A 22947-nucleotide genomic window follows, 5' to 3' on the forward strand; every position below is an offset into this window, starting at 1 on the left:
ATAACATTGACTTTAAAGGAAGAATAATTTTCACTAAAATTTACGTTGCACTTAATGGAAGGGACATTTTGGGTTGGCAGGATCAAGCTAGGCTTGGAATTATTTTAAAGCCTGGCCACCCTGAACCTGTTGCTTTGGGAGATATACCTATTTTTGCCATTCTTGATAATTGCAATGATCCTATTCTGTGCAATGTTTTAGAAAAGTACAAAGATGTTTTTGATGACAGAATTGGATTGGTAAAAAATTTTGAGCACACCATAAAATTGAAAGAGAAGGTTTGTCCTGTTATTCAGAAAGTGCGCCCTGTTCCTCTTTCTGTTAAACAGGATTTGAGGAAACACATTGAATCTTTAGTTGCTCAAGACATCATTTGTCCTGTTGATTCATCAGAATGGGTTTCTGCTGCTGTTGTAGCACGAAAGCCTTCTGGCGATATTCGTTTGTGTGCAGACCTTTGTGTTCTTAACCGTAACATTGTAGTTGATGTGCATCCCTTACCTAAGATTCATGATATGTTGGCTAATATTGGTAGTAGCAAATATTTTTCTACTATTGATCTGCGCTCAGCATATCATCAGATTCCTCTATCTAAAAAGTCCCAACCTTTGACAACTTTTGTAACACCTTTTGGTGTCTATATGTATAAAAGACTTCCCTTCGGCTTGCTTCCGCAGCTAGTATTTTTCAAAGGTTGATGGATGCTATTTTCAATAATTGTCCTGGAATTCAAGCGTTCCAAGATGATATTTTGGTACATTCTCAAAATCATGGCCTCACTGTCAACAAAAAGAAGTGCAGATTTTTAGCAGATGAAGTTGATTATTTAGGTCACAATCTTTCTAAAGAAGGGATTAAACCTAAGTCTTCCCTGTTAGAAGCTATTAAGAATGCTCCTTGTCCATTGGATAAAGACTCATTGAGAGCGTTTCTGGGATTAAGCGAGTATTATGCTCGTTTTGTCAGGGGTTATGCCTTGGTCGTTCAACCCCTTAGAGACCTTTTAAAGAAACATGCCAAATATATTTGGTCTACTGAAGCTAAAGTTGCTTTTGATTCTATTAAAGATATGATTCTCTCTGCTCCTGCCATCAAACCTTTTTCTCATGGTGTACAGAGCATCATTACAGTAGACACCAGTTCCCGGGGATTGGGTGCTGTTCTTAGTCAAATGATTAAAGGTGAAGAATGCACCATTGCCTTTGCTTCTCGTTCTTTAACTGCTGCTGAAGTCAACTATAGTACGATCGAGCGAGAAGCATTAGAATGTTCGTGGTCTGTAGAAAAGTTCAGAATGTATATTTGGGGAACAAGATTTCAATTGTACACAGACCATAAACCCTTAATTTACATGCTTGGTGAAAGTTCTTCTAATAGAGCTTCCTCTCGTTTAGTTAGATTACTGGCACGTCTCCAAGAGTTCAATTTTGAAATTAAGTATCTACCTGGCGGTAAAAACATCTGTGCTGATTGTTTATCACGCAATCCTTTACCAATGCACGAGTCCGTCAGTTCTGATCTTGAATGTGTTTTTTCTATTGATGATGCCCTTCAAGGTTTTAAAATCACTAAACAAGATTGGTTACAGGGTATGGATAAAGATTCTTGTCTGCAAAATGTTAAAAAAATTTTGATTAAGGTTGGCCTATAGATAGAAGTATGTCCATGGAGGAGAAACATTATGCACAAGTTGCATCTGAATTGTCTGTTTCTGGTGACATTTTATTTAGACAGGATACATTTGTTCCACCTTGTGGAATTAGACAAACAATCATATCCTTAGCTCATGAAAGTCATCCAGGCATCACTGGCACTACTAATAAAATTAAATCAACTTATTGGTGGCCTGGTATTGATAATCAAGTTAAATTGTTTGTCAATCAATGTCCACAGTGTTTATGCTCTGACAAGCATTGGAAATCATCCAATTCGCCACTTATACCTGTGGAGTGGCCTGAAGCTCCTTGGGAGAAAATTGCTCTGGATTTCTCAGGCCCGTTTACTATTTTTAATTCTGAAAAAAAGTATTTAATTGTTGCAATTGATTACTTTTCAAAATGGATTTATTTTTCTTTTGTTAAGAATCCTGATTCCATTTCTGTGATTTTATTTTAGAAACATTTATTTTTCATCGATGGTACACCCCATGAGATTGTTACCGACAATGGTTCACACTTTGTTCCTAAAGAGTTGGAGGTGTTTTTAAATAACTCAGATGTTAAACATACTTTGGTTCCTCTATATAGTCCTTCATCAAATGGTTTGGTTGAAAGAGCAAACCGTTTGTTGAAAGAGGCTGTTCAAACCGCTTGTGCCAATAGACTGGATATTTCTGAATTTCTTTGTAAGAAAATCTGGAACTATAATCGTACTCCACACAGTACTACAGGTGTTTCTCCTTTTGTTCTACTGCGAGGTCGCATTCCAACTTCTAAGTTGAATCCTCCTTGGTTAATGAAAAATTCTCAAGTCAATATTGATTTACCTAAAGTACGTGACCGTGTTAAAATGAAACAAGAGTGTTACAAAAATCATTATGACAAGCGTATGCATGTTGTAGAAAAATCTCTTGTTCCTGGAGATTGGGTTATCATCAAAAAACCTGTAAAAATTACTAAAGGTCAGTCCAAATTTTCTGCCCCTGTGAAAGTGGTAAAGGTTTCTCGGACAGCAGCTCTTTTACTTGAAAGGGGTTGGTGGAACAAAAATGCCCTCATTAAAATTTCTGACGAACAAGCCAAAATCATTTCTTCCAACAAACAGAATTCAAGTTTCTCTGATAATTTGAATTCTGATTGGTTTGGTGTTGGGGAAACTTCTATGTCTCCACCCGTTCCCTTTAATCTTCCCATCAGTATCCCCTCTGATTCTTCTTCTTTGTTGGCTCGTGGTGATTCCACAAACGTTACATCGCCCTCCATATCTCAACCGTTTTTAAATGCTGATGGTAAGGGGGATGTATGGGTGTTGGTCGAAGAATTAGAACTGTTCCTGTTAGACTTCATGACTATGTTTGAATTAGTTTTCTTTTTGTGATTTGAATTAGTTTTCCTCTTTTGTTTTCTTTTTATTCTATTAGGGGAAGGATGTGTAGCATGTACTGTATTTATTTATACCTGGTTACTTTAAGGAATGTTTCATTAATGTTCTTTCTTATGCTCTAAGAATGTTGTGATGTATTCTTTATGTGATTACGAGCCTGTACTCTGATATTACTAGTCGTGGGTTATTTACTCCAAGATTAAAACTTAAATCTACGAACTATATTTCTTGTCTACTTGGATTATTTGGCCAGAAGAGCTTACTATAGAGACGCAGTCTGTTTGGATTGGGCCATTATAAGGATATCGTCGAGGTATATTATTAATCTCACCCCTCTCTCCCTGAGCCAAGCGGTCACGGGGCATAGTACCTTGGTGAAGCACCAAGGGGCGGAGGATAGTCCGAAGGGGAGACTGGAAAATTGGTAGAGTTTTCCTTGCCAAGTGAATTGGAGAAACTTTGATGGGGTTACCAGATCGGTATTGTCAGGTAGGCGTCTTTCAAGTCTAACCTTGTGAGCCAGTCTCCTTTTCTCAAGATATCTCTTAGAAGGTGTATACCCTCCATTTTGAAGTGTTGGTAAACTAACCAATGGTTGAAGTCCTTTAGGTTTATCACAGGTCTTTGCTCTTTGTTTTTCTTTTCCACTAGGAAAACATTGCTGAGGAAACCTAGGGTTTCCGTCTCGATTATAGCTCCTTTTCTTAATAATTCTTTCACTTCTTGGGAAACTAGATCTCTGTCTTTGTGTGAAAACATGATCTTGCGAGGGGGACACGTCTGAAAGGGAGTATCTGTAAAGTCTATCTTGTAACCCCTTACTGTATGTCAGACCCAACTGTCTTGAGTTACCAAGTTCCAATTCCCAGCAAATTGGCGTAGCCTCCCTCCTGTGGAAATTCACGAAATTGATGTACATAAGCGGCGTTCATTTGTCTTTTCCCATTCCCCTCCCTGTGCGCACCATGAATGTCTTGAGACGTTGACCGCATCATTCCGCCAGCAAAGGCCCATGCCCGTATGTACTTGACAGCCATTTTTAGGCACCATGGCCTCTTTGCCCGCTCATTTGGAATCCCCGGCTTCCCTCCTGCACGTATTTGAACACCCCCACCCTCTCGAATGACCCTCTCCCTCTGCGCGACCCTGCTCTGAGAAGTAACCCTCCTGCTTGACCCACGCACCCCCCATCTCCTCTTGAAGAAGCATCCTTCGCCTCAGCTGGCAAACGCCCCTCCAGCTGTACCTAACTGCCCCCCCGCTCTCTCATGCACGGGTCATAAGACATCTCACTCTGTGCGACTCTGTCCTTGGGAATCACGCTCGCGCCTGACCAACACCTCCTTTCCTTTCATGAATAACCCCTCTTTTGGTAAACCCTCCCTCCGCAATTGACTGTCCACATAGGTCCGAGGCCATCACCTAAGCCGGGAGATACTGTTTACTGCCCCTTATTGTATGGAGTCACTCCTCTTCAAAGGACCCACTATTGATCCTGGCCTCCCCACCCCCTGGGGTACGATCAGGCGCACACATCCTAAGAATCGGCGGAACACTCAGCTGCGCAATAACACCCCCTCCTGATGTCAGCAGGGTGAGGGCCTCTATTGTGGATTTATGTGGGGTGGGATTGACACGAGGATTACGGGGATGTCTTTTTCCTTGCTTCACAATGTCTTGATTGTTATAAAGAAAGGTCATATGTCATAAACCAGGGTATAAGAGGCCAGGCCTCAGAAAGGTTGTTAGAGCACCTCCCGAAAGACACTGTGTTTCGTGTCCGAAATGGCAGGCTCTCCTCATGAGACTTTCAAATAAAACTCTGTTCTTGTGATTCCTGCTCCCAGCGCCCGTCTCTTTATTTAGTAACTATTCAGAATGGGAACTAAAAGGCGACTTGCGCCAGCAGCCCGGGCATCGATAGTCATATGGGCTCACTTTTTACACTCCCACCTTTGGAGGGATATCTGAAGGGTCTTTCAAGGGTCCTACCTGATGAGAAGGAGCGTTGTGTCCGCTCGCCTCTGAAGGTGCGTCCGCGGTTCCTCTGTCTTTGCAGGTAGAACAGACTGGAACCATAGTTGTTGGGAAATCTTCCACCACGGTTGAAGAAGGGTCTTGAGGATTGTGCTCCGCGGCCGGGGAAACGACCCCGTATTCTCCCGGCCCTGGTAAAAACTCTATCTTGGAAATCTTTCTTAATCTCTTTTTGTGATTTGTGGATTGAGCTAAAGGCATTTACATATTTAGCCATTTCTTTAATAAAATCCTCGCCAAAGAGGAGACCTTGGGAGTCTGCACCTCCGTCTTTCTTGGCTAATTCCTCTAGTTTGGGGTCTATTTTTAATAGAATTCCTTTCTTCTCTCCATGGAAATGCCAGTATTAGCGTTGCCAACAAGGCATATCGCTCTTTGTACCCATTCTCTGAGTTCTTTAATATCAATCTGATTATTCCCCACATAGGCTGATTCGGGCATTTCGAAAATGTTTGTGAGTGGGCCTATCAGGTCAAGGAGGCGGTCTTGACAGGATTTTAATCCTTTGTCCAACCCTTTCCTGGGGTCCCTGTTATTTTTTGTTATGAAGGCCACAACTTTGGGGTCTAATTCTGGGGTCATTGCAATTTTGTTAGGTATGGAAGGGCGTGGGCATTCAGACCTGAGCCTAGCTCTGACCTCTTGGGGTATTTCTTTTCTTAGCCAAAAGGTGAGGTAATCAACAATATGTTGGGAAGGAGTCCATTCTGGGGACAAGGGATGTTTAATAAACATGGGGTCGAAAGTTTCGTTCCCAAATGGGCCCACAAGTATAGTATTGGACCCAGAGGCCTTAGAGGCCCCTTCCAGGCTTCCACTCTCTCTCATCTGTTTGTTTTGGTCGATGTCGGTGTTAAAACCAGACGAGCACGCAAGTTCAATTTCTTCCTCACAGCTCTCATCGCTGTCATTATGGATGGGAAGCTCTGGACCTTTATCTCGCCCATCTTGGGTGCCCGAGGCACCGTTCATTCCTCCGCCCTGAAGGCGTGAAGCAGTGGACGCTTTAGGTGTTTTTGCGCCCTTCTTAACTTGATTTCCATCGAGCCCTTTTTTTAGAGGTTTTATATGTCCCAACAAATTTACTAGTAGAGGGTAGATTGGACATGGACTCCAATTTTTTATTTATTGTTTCATCAATAGACCCCAATGCTTTTTCTAAAGCCTTATTTACTAATTTCTCTAGTTTTTGTTCCATATTAGGTTGTGGAGTAGACATGAGTATAGTAGTAAGTCTTTCTCCCCTTTTTATTTAAAGTTGTATAAGCCCACTACGGTAAAGAGACGAGCCTACCGACTAATTGGGTGGTTAGAATTGGAAAAGCGATTTAAAGGCGAAGTGGGTTAATTTTCGTGGTATTTGCAGAAAAAACACCATGAAACGATGAAGCTTGAGGGCAAATGTATTCAACTGTCACTTCGATCGGTGACAGGAGATCTAACCCATTGTATCAAAATGGATGAGCAATGTAATGTTGTGAGGAGTGCCCAATCTCTCAAAATGGCCGCCGCGCACGCATATGCGTGCGTCAGGCGTTGCCAAGGGCAATTCCTCTAATCCGGCCCCCTCCGAGTGAAGCGATGTCGAGGGGATGGGAGATTTAGCTTGCCGTGCGGTTGTCGAAGACTAATGGGATCGCGGGTGAAGGGGTAGACATCACGGTTAAGGTAGAAGGTAGCGTTGTATAACGTGATGTTCGCGCTGCATTTAAAAATAAATGAAACGCGGTCCTCGTGCTAAAGTAAACGTTGTGCTCGCGCCGGGGTATAAAAGTAAATAAAAGGCTAAACCAGTCCGAAATAGGACCGGAGGAGAGCGTTATTAGGTGAAAGGTATAAGAACCGATCACCATGGAGAGGGAGATATTACCAACATACACGAACATCCATTAATCGAAATAATAATTTAGATAATTTAGACATAAAAGATGTTAAAAATATCCCTCTGGGATCCTATAGAGAGAGGTTCCCACACTAATAATCTCTCATAAGAGGTAAGCAAATACCCACATAAATATATAGGTGGTAAGCAAGATAGTAAATCAGAGTATCTGAGGAGTTACTTATCTGTCTGAGCAGCAGCAACAATGAAGGAAGATACCTGGTCAGAGAGGGACTAGTCATCTCTTCAGAATGTTCACTAAGTTCTATTCTATTGTTGCTGCTGAGCTGTGGTAATAAATGAGATTTGCATAATATGACCTCTGTGTCGTGCCATAAAATTGGCTGTTTTATTCCAGATTCACAAGACATCTTGTGTGAGCAGTTGTTTCCTCCTCCTGTTGTGTTCCCTAACTCAAAATTGATATTGTTTGGCTGTCAGAAAGTCAATTTAGTTCGGGTATATTTTCTGTATGGGTATTCCTGGAACAAGTCTGGTCAGAATTACCCTTTGCTCTGAGCAAGAAGTTTCATTAGGGGAAGACCATCAGGAGGGAATCTGAGAGCAGAACAGTTTCCCTTTTGATGGGGGGCGGGGGTGTTGCATGCTCTACCATGGTGTTGCAGGATATCTGGTGGGGTTTGGGCTGTGCATCAGTCCACAGCTCCTGTCCCATGTTGCCTATACACATGCACATGGTAAAATATGTCTCATCATTTTGCACAAAGGATTATTGGTTACTGTATAATAACACCCGGTAACCTTTAGTGTGGGAACATTGGGCACCTTAGAATTGCCTACAGCGGCATCCTTAACCTGGTCAACACTGTGGGTGTCTCATAATGAAGGGACTATGACACTATGCCACAGAAATTAGTATTATTCAGAGTCGATAATAGCCTAGCAGAAACATTGAGAAACAGAAATGCTGCAGCAATGGTTTTCCTCATTACTCGAATTCTGAGTTCAGCAAGCAAAATGTGTTTTTGTGATATTTAAACAAATCAGTGGCATGCTTAGGTCTTTAAACCAAAAGGTTGCAAATTGGTTATCATATGATAGTGTTACAGCCCTGCTCAGACACAGAATTGCTACAGCATGTAAGACAAGTATTTAAAACAAACACATCTATTTTTTTTTATTCTGTCCTTTGAATGTCGAACACAGCAAGAATGCACATTTCACAGCAAATGCGATTCATAAAGATCAAAGATCTGCATTTCCATCTTCACAATAAATATTCACTGATCCAAACCATACAGAAAAGCAATAAGGGGATGGGGAGAACAAAGGGAGAGGGAATATGGACCCCTCTGCTAACAAAGGAAGGTGGCTATTGTGCTAGCGCTCTGCAGGACTTGCTTTACTACATGTTGATCAACATGCTACGATTAGGGCAGGCGATGGTCCTTGTAGGGTCTGCTCTTCCACGTCAATAGGGTCAGTGGAAGCGACCGCTTCCTCTGCACTTGCAACCTCCTGTGTTTCTGGTTTAGCAGATAGGTACATCTCCAACAGGTATCTGTGAGGAGAGTTTGAACCGCCATCAGCTCCCAGTAGGTATTCCTGACAGTATGCTGCGTCTTTAAGCCAATCCGTCACACGGGGCATCATTCACCGACCTGAACTTTTTGCTACTCGGTGCTTAGCAAGCATGAGTGCTGGCAACTTGCATCCCTTCATCAGCAGATTCCTAACGTAACCCAAAAGCGCAAAACGTGGGGATCTCTCCAGATCTCTCCAGTGCATAGTTAGTGATCGTCTCAGGCGCTCCAAACACCTTGCGCTTATATCACTGCAAGTCAGGACACTCCAATTTCACATGCATGAACTTAGTGCAAGGAGTCACACAGTGCACATAGCGTGCATCTTCAAGTAGGCCCATTCTGTGCATCCTCTCAGGAATGCGGTATAGCCTGTGGCGAACTTTAAACTGTGTAAGTCACAGTCTATAATTAAGGGACAGCACAAGCAACTGTGGGGCATATTCTCAAGGAGCTATTGCCGCGTTATGAGCGCTTTATTGCAGCCAAAGTTGTGACAAAAATAACGCCCATTCACAAGCTGGTGCTAACAGCCCATATCACCAGTTTACCTGAGATAGTATTCTCAATAAAACATCGCCACAGATTACCCCAGCAACTATCGCTAATGAGATGCAGAGTAGGCATTCCTGTGTCAAAAGCCGCAACAACACCACTCCGCAACATTCTCAATGACCAGCCAGATCGGTGCTGACATCCCAAAACAGACGATAAGGCGCTTTAGCAGTAGAGATTTAACACCTGCTCTGACCTGGTGTAAAGTCAAATGACTGCCTGCACCAGGAAAGGGAGCACAGCCTCACCTGAAGACAAAGAAAAGCCATGGAGCTACTGATCATGCAGCTTGGAGCCCCCACAGGGCCACAACACCCACCGTTACCACCCCCAGGCCCGACAACCCCCGGACCACCACAGAGGCAGCGCAGACACAGACAGCGGACCTTCCAAAAATGCACCAGCCTCACAGACTTAACACCAGAGTATGTCATAACCTACTACAGGCTCAAAAGGACAACCATCCTCCGCATCCCAAACATCATTTCCCACAGGCATATGGTACCTAGACAGCGGACAGCCAACATCCCACCTCAGACAAAGCTGCTGGCCGAGCTGCACCTGTTGGCCTCTGGTACCTTCCCATCAACAACAACCAGAGTAGGAGGAGTCTCACAGCCAGCCCTATCAAAGTTCCTCAAACCTGTCCTGTATGCTATCATCAGCATGGTACCCCAGTACCTATACTTCACCCACACTGCGCAGGAACAGCTGGAGACGAAGCAAGGCTTCTACGCCATAGCTGGATTCCTGCACATGATAGGGGCAATCAAAAGCTCAGATATCCTGCTTGTTCCCCCTCCGACACTGCACACAATTACCGCAAAAGAAAGCACACACATTCCGTCAATGTGCAGGCAATAGTGGACCACGAGGGACTCTTCACCAACGTGGTTGCCAAATACCCAGGTAGTGTGCATGATTCCTACATCTTCCAACACTCCATCATCAACCAGCGCTTCCAGGCTGGCACCTACGGAAATGCAATGCTCGTTGGTAAGTACCAAATAAACACACCACAGAACTCAAATCCACAATCATGCAACTCACAACTCTGGGTATGCACATGTCACAAAGTCACATATAATATGCCAAACAACATGCACAGCCACCAGACATGGCAGCACAACTTACTTTCGGAATCTGGGCTAGTGATGTACAAGAGCCAACAACGGCATGGCACCCCAGCCACACAATAGCAGAATGTGTGGAGAGAAGGGAACCAGGCATGTGTGAAAGAGGCAAATGACCAATGAATGAGAATGTACACAATGCCAAGTGTGGCTTGGATGTACCGGACAGACTGAAGTATGCAGACCACAAACATATCCATGTCGACATTAACTGCTGGTGTTTGGAGTGTAGTGTACAGTGGACGCAACAATGTCACCCCAGCCAGTGTGGGAGACCATGAAGATGTAGCTTGTGACATCCCCCCCTTAAAGCTTGTGAAAAGTGGGCTGGCCCGGCGTACGCCAGTCCAGCGTAGGGGTAAAAAGCACGTAACTCTGGGTGGGGTTCTCTTCTGGAATGCCTAACGTTTCTGCCAGGGTGGTGCTTTCACCCCACCACGAGGCCGACGCCTTGAGAGGTGGTGCCTGCGAGCCTGTGCGCCTGCGGCACACCGTGCTGCTGGTTCCCGAACCAGTCTTGTCCACCACTGCGCACCCAGGCCTCACTGCACACCTGCGGACACCGGAGTGTGTCACGGAGGGCCCACCACATGCTGGTGCAAGTGCCAAGCCCGAGGCCCCCAACCTTTGCAGCATCTTCAGACCATCACGGCCTCTGTGACTCATGCCCACAGTACTCCTTCCTCGTTGACGTACTCCACCGGCTGACACAGTAGACCAGTAGGTCACACATTTGGAACTGAGTCATGATTACACTATGGAAGAGGACATTTTATTATGGCTGTGTTTAAATCACTATACTCCCTTTGATGTGGTGACACCAATGCCATGCATAGCATTTCAACCACACTTGTCTCTGGGCCCTTGCTGTCTTCGGCCTCCAGCCTACACTGCAGTCCTGCAGGCCTCACATCAATCCAATGCAGACCGTATCAGGCAAGACATGACATTTTCGCTGGCTAAACACCCGCTCAACTCTGGTGCCAATACCTCCGTCAGCCACATATCTCCTCCACATGCCATTCCAACTTTGTGTGTTAGAGATCCAGGAGGAGCTGGCTGAACAGCAGTTGACCGCCGCTGACCGCTGCCTCTGGCCTACACTGCAGTGGAGTAGGTCACACAATTGGAACTGAGTCCTGCTCTCTTCATGGCAGACTTCATGGAATTGTACGGGCCTCATCCCAGACTGCATACCCTTCCAGCACTATGCACCGAATTTCTTGGGCTCTCTCAGGTTGAACTTTGATAGCATCTGAGTTCATGGGCTGGGGGATGTCTACATCATCATGTAGCTGATACTGACATAGTGGTAAAGAGGAGTCTGTAGCATTCAACTCCACCATTTGCTTGTTTCAGCTTGTTTCTGCCCTCTGCATCATGCCCAAGAGGATACCTTCCACTGTCCCCTGCAACCCTCCGTGACATTCACCTTGGACACCAACAAGGATCCGCACAGCTCACATGGCCCCACCTCAGTGCAGCGCAAGTCACTGACCCGTGCCAGTGTGCCTGTGTTGGCCACAGTGCATCCTGGGCCACTAACTCTGTGGCGCTTAATTCATGACCCCTTGCTGTTTCAAGCTTGTACCGCTGATTGTATGATCACTGTTGTGGTTGCTGCCAGCATGAACCAACCCCTGAGGGGTGGCTTACACTACCCAACACCCATCGAGCACAGGTGTCACTGGACAGGTGACACTGGCAATAAAAGGGGCGGGGCGCACATGCCCATAGTCAGTTCCACAAACTCACTCAGTGTCGCTGTGTGGTCATTATATATGCATGAGGGTCACGGGCTATTCCACATTACATTGTGCTGTGTACAACGGGCGCTACCATGTCACCGCAGGCAGTGGGGTAGACCTGGGACATGTAGCTATGTCGTACCTCCCTGTGAACGTAAGCGGAGTGGACAGGCGTGCAACAGTACAGCATAGGGGTGTGGCTCTTCCCCACGTGAATCTGGGTGTGGGTACGTTTAGGCCTTGCCAAGGAAGCTGTGGTATTGGGTTCTCCAGGCCTACATATTCCGCACAATACCCACTACACCATAAGAACTGTTGGCACGGAAACTAGAAAATGTAAAAGACAAGTTTATTAAGACCCCATGGGGTGGTGGTACATTCCTACAACACCCTTCGGTAATGCAAGAAGTATCACACCGAACATCGGTGCAAATCCTTCTTTTATACAGTTTTACAGTAATAAAAAGGTAGGCGGTACACAATTACAGAGTTTTAGGTACATATATGGTCATTTTTGGAACACAGCCAACTCATGGGAGGAGCTATAACACCACTGGTCAGTTTGGCGGAACATTCCTAAGGGATGACTGGTCAATCTGAACTGCGCATGTGTGAGCTTGACCATTACTAATAATAGCCAGGTGCTGGGCAAACTCGAGTGGTCAGTGGTACAGAGGAAGGACAAAAGGGCATGCTGACCACGAGGCAACGCATTCTCTAAAATGGCCGCCGATACATACAAAATGGTGTCCGACAACTATAGTCAAGAAAAGGGAAAAGTACGTGTAGCAAAGCTTAACGCTAACCCGATCACCGTCAAATTACGACAGACGACCCTTTTAGCGTTTAGCTGTAGCTACCTCATAGTGGACATAGTCGGGGTACTCATCTTCAATATCAATAGACATAATTTGTGCTACTTCTTTATGAATCATTTGTTCATGTTTAGCAAAGGCTCGTCTGGATGGAATACAAGCAGAAAGGCACATGGAGCATAATACAGGGCCACACTGGATACAAAGACATAAAAAGAATAATATCCCAATTATTACACATAGAATCGTCAGCAATTTCCAACCCCAGGTACTAAGTATTGACCAAAACCACCCCGAAAACGTCCATGTACCATTATCAGGATGTATCTCAGCAGCAATTTTATGTAATTTAGATATAGCATCATAAACAGAAGGTGAGTTATCTGGCACATATACGCAACAACTACTTCCGATAATACGGCATGCTCCTCCACGGTCAGCTAATACTACATCTAACACATCCTGTTCTGGAGCGTTACAATTCTAGTTATCTGAAGCTCCTCAGTTACATTTCCTAACGCAAAAGCAGTATCATTGGCAACAGCTTCTACAACACGAGTTACCGTCGTATTTTTCGACTATTCAGAGCAGCTCCAACAAAAGAAAACAGACCTAAATTAAAATCGACATATTGTTGCAACGCAGTGTCCGTTTGGTCGATATCTTCAAGAACTAATGCTCTCTTTACTCTATTCAATATGAAGTCATGGTAAAGTATGTAGTTGTTATGATACATAGGTGGGGCAATAAACACAGGGGGTAATACAAAAGATATATAACGTGTTCCTAACCATCCTATAGGGAGACGATGATAACCTTTATTTCCACATATAAAATACGTATTTCGGGAGGCCACAAATGAAATGCCATTTGGAGTGTCAAAGGTAAGAGTGGTGTTACATTCACTTCTGCCAACTAGGATTGTACCTTTATTACGAACACAGAGATCAGCTTTAGTATTGATAACAGTAATTACATGTGAACTAGACATATTGACACTCCGTTGGTTGTTATAAACTCGTGGTGCCGACACATTGTTGGGGCGATACTCCTCCCATTCAAACTTAGTTCCTTCAGCTCGCGGATAGCCATCTCGATCATTGTAGCATATCTTATTGAGTCGAAAGAGCAGCCCCCCTTTCGTTGGCCATCGCAAAGTGAATAGGAGTGTATACCAGGCATGACAAGAGCCATTATGGGAAAACGGGAGTGGGATAAGCGGTGTGCCTCCTTTCTTTTGATGTCCAGGCAACATCCCACATACCCAGCAGTTCGAAGTGTTAGTCATATTGTGGTTGTGATGCAGAATCTGAATAAAACTATTGTTCAAGTAAGTTTGTCGGTGTCGCTCTTCATGATAAGGCAGAGTAAAATGGAAATGTTCAGATGGAATCGGGGTAGTTGGTAACAAATGTTCCCGTGCTGGTACCACAAGTTCTACTACCCAAGCTATCACAGCTATCTACAACAATTGTCGAAACAAATAGTACTGCACCAAGAATTCTCTTATCTCGCACTGCAGAAGATGCCATAGTTCAAAGTTCAAAGTGTCTCAAAAACACAACTAAAAAATAAAAATATGAGTGCTGAGCTCCGAGGTAGCCGTTGGTTTCTTCTCCGAGATTCAAGACGGGTGTCGCTACACTTGGCAGAACAGATCCCCCCCCTTGATATTCCCGGTTTCCGTTTTCACAAACCCCAGAGCGGTAACTCAACCAATCTCGCACAAAAAAAACTGCTTATCGTGGTCGTAAGTTGTATCTTTCTCTTCCAGAAACAGTGTGGTCCGGGAAGGCTCCCTCCGATTCGGCAGACGTAACAGCTGGGCTCTTCTCCTCGTCCAAGATGTCTCGATAATCAGACAGCACAGTTGGGCTCACCAGATCCGGAGAGACACGGCGGCAGTGAGTAGAGTGCACCCACCGCTTCCTGTTGGTAACTCGCACAGCCGTTCGAGTTGCGAGCAATACCTGCTCGGGCCACGCCACCTCGGTTCCAGCTGCTTGTTCTCTCGAAAGAACGGATCATAACATGATCCCCAGGACGAAGTTTGTGAGCCTCTCCAATAGAATTGTCGGGGAGCGCTTCTTGAACCTGTTGGTGAATGGAAAGTAAATCATTTGTTAATCGTGCCAAATAATCCTTCATCATTATACAAGGCACATCATGTAACAATCGAGGCCTAGGAACTCCCCATATGTTCATAGGCCTTCCAAACACCACTTCATAAGGTGAGGCCAGTTCGGGAATGGGGCACTGATCTGATAGATAGTAATGCCAATGGCAGGGCATCTGGCCATTTCAAAGATGTGGATGCCACAATCTTTGCTAGCTTTAATTTCAGAGTAGCATTATATCGTTCAACAAGACCTGCTGACTGAGGATGGAACACAGCATGAAATTTCTGCTGGATTCCCAATCCCTTCATCACGTATTCAACAATTTTCCCAACAAAATGAGGACCATTATCGCTCCACAAAAATTTACAAACGCCGTATCGAGGGAAGTACTCCTTGAGCAAAACCTTAGCTGTTGTCAACGCTGTATTGCCCTTCGTGGGGAAGCCCTCAATCCATTTACTGAAAGCACACACCACCACTAAGACATACTTAAGGTTATTACAACACTCAAGCTGGATGTAATCCATTTGCAGTACTTCAAACGGTGCAGTAGGTGGAACAAACCCTCCTTTCGGAGTATGTGTCCCTTTTGCAGGATTGTGCTGTAAACATATCAGACAGGTCTGCACTACTCTCTTGGCCGTATTGGCAATCTCAGGATGCTCCCAGACTCGCGTTAGCAATCGAGTAATTGCAAGAGCTCCAACATGTGACGTGTATTTAACAAGGACCCCCTGAAAGTGTAGATACCATGGTTCCTAGGTCAGGGAAAACAAAGCTTTTGATAAAAAACAACCTAGGCAACTAATATTTTAAGACATACAACAATATAATATATAAGGACAATTGGCTACAGATTATTACAAAAATACTTGTTTTATTATTAGTTTTAAACATTTAAGAAAACCAATGACACAAATGCAATTAAAAATGACAAATGAACAAAATTTGAATCATATATCATACAATATCAATAGAAATTATACATTCAAAACATTTTATATGAACAAAGGATAAAAAGATTAAAAATCTAAGTGGCAGAATGGGTCTCTACGCGTGTTTCGGCGAACCAGCGCCTTCTTCTGGAGTAGCCACATAAACTCTAAAAAATACATATAAAGAGAAATCAATAATTATACATTGATCAATTAAAAGTAACAACATAGTATCTTTAGTTCTAACTGAGTAGCCAATTTGCACCTTTTCTAATCAAAATGTTCATACATGAATTTGATCGGATTATTTGTCTTTTTCATTTCCTTGCATTATCTGGGAAGTTATCATTAGGATAAGGGGTCAAGGGGGAACTGATAAACATAGATTCACTTTCTGTCCTTCAACAAGAATTTTGTGAAAAACTAATGTATGATGAGTCAATGCATCAAAAAAAGGTTTAAACAGTAACCTTCTGGGCATATTTGCCTATAGTGTCTATATATTTGGAGTAGAGAAACATTTTTGACTGCTATTCTCAACTCTAACTTTTATTGACTGTTAAAGTTCAATTTCTTATAAGCAGTTAATACTTACGAGCAATAGTGACAATACAGCTAAAGTTGATAACGTTTCAAGTTGTTGCCCGAATATTCTCTTTGTTGATTAAATGTTACAGGCGCTTTAGAGGAAAAAAGATAGTACATCTCTTTTGTTTATTCTGTACAGTGCTTTTGCCCTTCTTTAATTATTTGTGTTTATCGGACTCTTTTCGAGTTTACCTGACTAGATGCAGCCTATCGGTATAGTTCCCGCCAACCGGAGACTTGTAGCAAGCTGGTTATATGGACTTGGTCAGTTGAGTCTTCTTTTTTATATTCGAAAATCCATATATCAGATTATCTATTTTGAGAGTAAAAGTCAAGACAGGGATATCTTTTATTATTTGTTATCTTTAAATTTAATGTGCTTGATTTAATCGTGGTACTCTCTTTGACTTGTTCCATAGGTACTCTCTTTAACTTGCTCGATAGGTAGAGATGTATTTTTGGTATTTAAGATCTAGTGAATAACTCAGAAATATTTTCATTCCCCTTTTAATTTTATTATATTATTCAAATTCTCACTTATCTTCTTATTTAAATGGTTCTTAACTCTTGATTTCTATGATACAAGCAGTACAGGGCTTGTCTTTCTCTTAGGTTTGAATGCTGCAGATAAATATCTGGTATGTTATCTCCGTTTATATGCAGCAGGGAGAGGGCTAGCTATTCTGCCTGTTGATAGAAGGATAGGTAGTATATTTCAAAAGAGACTTATTGTTTTAACTTAAGCATTTTTCTATATATAGTTCACTTGGAATAGGCAAATCTGGACAACTAACATTCTTACCTTAGGTCATATATTGTTACTGCAGGATTAAGGAAGGTACTCCAAGGATCATGGGTAGTAAATATGAGGCGATTGTTTAAAAGATCTCCCTGCCTGTAGAGCATAACAAAAATCATTATAAAAATAATAGACAGGGAAGGGGAGAAGGAGTCTAGATCTAATCTGTTTTTGGCGCGCAAAATGCTTCTTACCCGAAAATATTCGACAGAGCTTCGTATGTCGGTTGTTTTAAAAGATCTCCCTGCCTGTAAAACATAACAATACCCGGTATAAGGATAACGAGTGTGGAAGGGAGGAGGGGAGGAAAGAATCTAAATCTAATATATTCTTGGCGTGCAGGGTGCTTCTTACCAGAAGATATTTGGCAGAGCTCCATATGTCCGGCGGCCGGACGTCAGGGAAAGCGACTCGATCGTAGGCTTGATGAATTAAACTGTGTTGTTGCTGTCGCGTTTAAATATCTTAGCTAATTGGCCCAGAACGCCCTCACCTGTGTAGGTACAAGTCTTGTGTGGTGTAGTCAAGATAGGACTGATATTTTCTCGCAGTAACTAATTAGAAAACGGACTTTAAGGCGAGCCTGCGTAGATCCATCAGTTCCCTTCGTATTGGATACACAAAAGCGAAGAAGGACCAGTGTTGTTTATATCGGTCTAAGCTATGTTTATAGATGTGTTTACAGAGCGGGGAAGGCTGTTGTTTACTTTTTACAGTCGATAAGTGATCCATCTGAACACCGTCTGTGTATGAGACGGAAATGTTTATATTTCCTTTAATGTTAGATGTTAGCTAACTAGAAAACGGACTAAGTAGAAAACAATCTTTGATGTGAGCCCGCATAGATCCTTTATTTCCCTTCGTATTGGATAAACAAAAGCGAAGAGGGACCAGTTTTGTTTTTGTAGGTCTAAGCTTTGTTTATAAATGTTTTTACAGAGCGGGGAAAGCTGTAATTTAGTTTTAACAGTCGATAAGTGATCAGTCTGACCCCTGACTGTGTATAAGAAGGAAATGTTTATATTATTTTGACTAGATTATTGATGCGCTTAAACGAGGTAACTAGGATAACATTTTTTCATTTAAAACTGCGATTTTGTTCTTTATCAAATTGTTATATATGGATAAATATAACCATTGTAGGGTATTTAATCGAGAATTGGAAATAAAGAAAGCATTTATTGCAGCCAATTTACTGATGCGCTAAAATAAGCTGCCTATGATTAATTTTTATGTTTAGGACAAAAACTTAATCTTGTGTCTAAATGCTCTATGCAGATTAATATAACATTCATGAGGCTTTTATTTACGAGCCAAAGACAGTCAGACAGTTGATATGTTGACCATATACGTGACAGAAGAGATGAATAATATATGTCTGTAGACATATATTTACCGGGGTGTTATAAACATTTCCATCTCATACACAGACGGTGTTCAGATGGATCACTTATCGACTGTAAAAAGTAAACAACAGCCTTCCCCGCTCTGTAAACACATCTATAAACATAGCTTAGACCGATATAAACAACACTGGTCCTTCTTCGCTTTTGTGTATCCAATACGAAGGGAACTGATGGATCTACGCCGGCTCGCCTTAAAGTCCGTTTTCCAATTAGTTACTGCGAGAAAATATCAGTCCTATCTTGACTACACTGCCAAGACTTGTACCTACACAGGTGAGGGCGTTCTTGGCCAATTAGCTAAGATATTTAAACGCGACAGCAACAACACAGTTTAATTCATCAAGCCTACGATCGAGTCGCTTTCCCTGACGTCCCGCTGCCGGACATATGGAGCTCTGCCAAATATCTTCTGGTAAGAAGCACCCTGCACGCCAAGAATATATTAGATTTAGATTCTTTCCTCCCCTCCTCCCTTCCACACTCGTTATCCTTATACGGGGTATTGTTATGTTTTACAGGCAGGGAGATCTTTTAAAACAATCGACATATGGAGCTCTGCCGAATATTTTCGGGTAAGAAGCATTTTGCGTGCCAAAAACAGATTAGATCTAGACTCCTTCTCCCCTTCCCTGTCTATTATTTTTATAATTATTTTTGTTATGCTCTACAGGCAGGGAGATCTTTTAAACAATCGCCTCATATTTACTACCCATGATCCTTGGAGTACCTTCCTTAATCCTGCAGTAACAATATATGATCTACGGTAAGAATGTTAGTTGTCCAGATTTGCCTATTCCAAGCGAACTATATATAGAAAAATGCTTAAGTTAAAACAATAAGTCTCTTTTGAAATATACTACCTATCCTTCTATCAACAGGCAGAATAGCTAGCCCTCTCCCTGCTGCATATAAACGGAGGTAACATACCAGATATTTATCTGCAGCATTCAAACCTAAGAGAAAGACAAGCCCTGTACTGCTTGTATCATAGAAATCAAGAGTTAAGAACCATTTAAATAAGAAGATAAGTGAGAATTTGAATAATATAATAAAATTAATAAGGGGAATGAAAATATTTCTGAGTTATTCACTAGATCTTATATCAAAAAATACATCTCTACCTATCGAGCAAGTTAAAGAGAGTACCTATGGAACAAGTCAAAGAGAGTACCTCGATTAAATCAAGCACATTAAATTTAAAGACAACAAATAATAAAAGATATCCCTGTCTTGACTTTTACTCTCAAAATAGATAATCTGATATATGGATTTTCGAATATAAAAAAGAAGACTCAACTGACCAAGTCCATATAACCAGCTTGCTACAAGTCTCCGGTTGGCGGGAACTATACTGATAGGCTGCATCTAGTCAGGTAAACTTGAAAAGAGTCCGATAAACACAAATAATTAAAGAAGGGCAAAAGCACTGTACAGAATAAACAAAAGAGATGTACTATCTTTTTTCCTCTAAAGCGCCTGTAACATTCAATCAACAAAGAGAATATTCGGGCAACAAATTGAAACGTTATCAACTTTAGCTGTATTGTCACTATTGCTCGTAAGTATTAACTGCTTATAAGAAATTGAACTTTAACAATCAATAAAAGTTAGAGTTGAGAATAGCAGTCAAAAATGTTTCTCTACTCCAAATATATAGACACTATAGGCAAATATGCCCAGAAGGTTACTGTTTAAACCTTTTTTTGATGCATTGACTTATTATACATTAGTTTTTCACAAAATTCTTGTTGAAGGACAGTGAGTGAATCTATGTTTATCAGTTCCCCCTTGACCCCTTATCCTAATGATAACTTCCCAGATAATGCAAGGAAATGAAAAAGACAAATAATCCGATCAAATTCATGTATGAACATTTTGATTAGAAAAGGTACAAATTGGCTACTCAGTTAGAACTAAAGATACTATTTTGTTACTTTTAATTGATCAATGTATAATTATTGATTTCTCTTTATATGTATTTTTTAGAGTTTATGTGGCTACTCCAGAAGAAGGCGCTGGTTCGCCGAAACGCGCCTAGAGACCCATTCTGCCACTTAGATTTTTAATCTTTTTAACCTTTGTTCATATAAAATGTTTTGAATGTATAATTTCCATTGATATTGTATGATATATGATTCAAATTTTGTTCATTTGTCATTTTTAATTGCATTTGTGTCATTGGTTTTCTTAAATGTTTAAAACTAATAATAAAACAAGTATTTTTGTAATAATCTGTAGCCAATTGTCCTTATATATTATATTGTTGTATGTCTTAAAACATTAGTTGCCTAGGTTGTTTTTTATCGAGAGCTCCAACATGTGCCAATCCATGTGTCATTTGGACCATCGCCTGCAAGTAAGCTGCAGGCAATTTCCATCTTTCCATATCTTTGCTTCGCCAACAACCCTCGTCATCCAGCACTCCCTCAGCTGCCCAGGTTGCAAGCTCTGCTTCAGACGCTGACTTCTGAATGTCTAATATCTCCTCTCTAGCATCATGCCATCGCTCAGCCTGTGATTTCACCACATACATTGGCGAGTCATTTCGTAACATAGCCGTTTGTCTTGCTATACTGTCTGCAAAAGCGTTTCCCTGTCCCACTTTGTCAGTGACCTTTTTATGTGCACTGCATTTGATTATTGCCACTTTCTTTGGACAAAGTAACGCATTCAAAAGATCACACACTAGTTCTCCGTGCATGATATGTACTCCATGCGAAGTCAAAAATCCACGCTCTCTCCAGAGTAGGCCAAAGTCATGCGCTACTCCAAAGGCGTACCGGCTGTCTGTGTAGATGTACACACATAGGCCAGCACTCAATTTACAGGCTCTTGTCAAAGCTATTAACTCTGCTGCTTGGGCCGATTTCTGTGGTATTCGTGCTGTTTCTACCACTGTCTTAAGTGTCGTGATCGCATATGCTGCAGAAGTTGTGCCATCTGGCAGCCTTAAACACGATCCATCAACCCACAGTTCCCCATCCACATCTGGAAGTGGCGTATCCTGTAAGTCGACACGACCCTTTGTTTGTTCTTCGGTCAGGAAAACACAATCATGGTGTTCTTCCTCCTGGCCCTCAGCAACCGGATACAGCAATAAAGTGGCAGGGTTCAGGGTAGCACATCTCTTTAGTGTGATGTGTGGCGCCAACAGTGTGAGCTCATATCCTGTTAAACGTGCACTCGTGAGATATTGTGTTTACGTTTGATTTAGCAAGGCGTCTACCGCATGGGGAACTAGCACCAACAGTTTGTGTGACAAAACTATTCCCTCACTCTGCCGTATAGCTACTGCTGTTGCTGCAACTGCTCGGAAACACCCGGGTAAACCTCGTGCCACAGGATCAAGTATTGCCGAGAAGTATGCACAGGGCCTCTGCTTATCTCCGTGTGTCTGCACTAACACCGACAATGCACACCCATCTTTCTCGTGCACATACAACGTGAAAATCTTTGTGTAATCTGGTGTACCTAACACTGGTGCAGAACAAAGGGCTTGTCTCAATTGTTCAAAAGCAGTCTGACATTCATCTGTCCATTCAAGAGGCATTGGTGTAGTTTTGGACAATAACGCTAACAAAGGTTTTATAATGTGTGAAAACCCCATTATCCACTGTCTACAGACGGACGTTAAACCTATAAAGACACGCACATCTCTTTGAGTGCGGGGGACTGGTGTATCTAATATTGCTTGAATTCGATCAGATGTTAATGCACGTCCCTCCTTAGACAAAAGATGACCGAGGTAGGTCAACTTTGGTCTACAATATTGTAACTTTTTCCTAGAAACTTTATGATTGTTCTGAGCAAGAAAAGAGAGCAAAGCAAGAGTGCTCACCTCACACTGTGCATATGTGTCTGCAGCCAGTAAGATATCATCAACATACTGGATAAGAGCTCCTCCGGACTGCAAATCAAAGGAATCAAGCTGTCTTTTTAAAGCCTGGCTATAGATGCTAGGACTTTCTGTATAGCCTTGAGGAACACAACAAAATCTATACGATTTATTATTTAACGTAAAGCCAAATAGATATCTGCTATCGGGATGGATGGGAAAGGAAAAGAAGGCATTTTTAAGGTCAATTACAGAAAACGTGGTGGCAGTAGGGGGAACCAAAGTAAGTAAGGTGGTGATATCAGACACCACCGGGTACTGGGGCACTACAATTTTGTTTATTTCTCTCAAATCAATAATAAATCGATAGACTTTGTCACCAGTGTCTTTCTTTAGGATCGGAAGAATCGGGCTGTTACAGACATTGTAGGGAACTTCCTCCACTACTCCTGCAATAATCAAATCCTGAACAATGTGCGTCAGGGCAATTTCACCTTCTCTAGATATC

Source organism: Lissotriton vulgaris, chromosome 4_1, assembly GCF_964263255.1.
Source record: "Lissotriton vulgaris chromosome 4_1, aLisVul1.2, whole genome shotgun sequence".
Lineage (NCBI taxonomy): Eukaryota > Metazoa > Chordata > Amphibia > Caudata > Salamandridae > Lissotriton > Lissotriton vulgaris.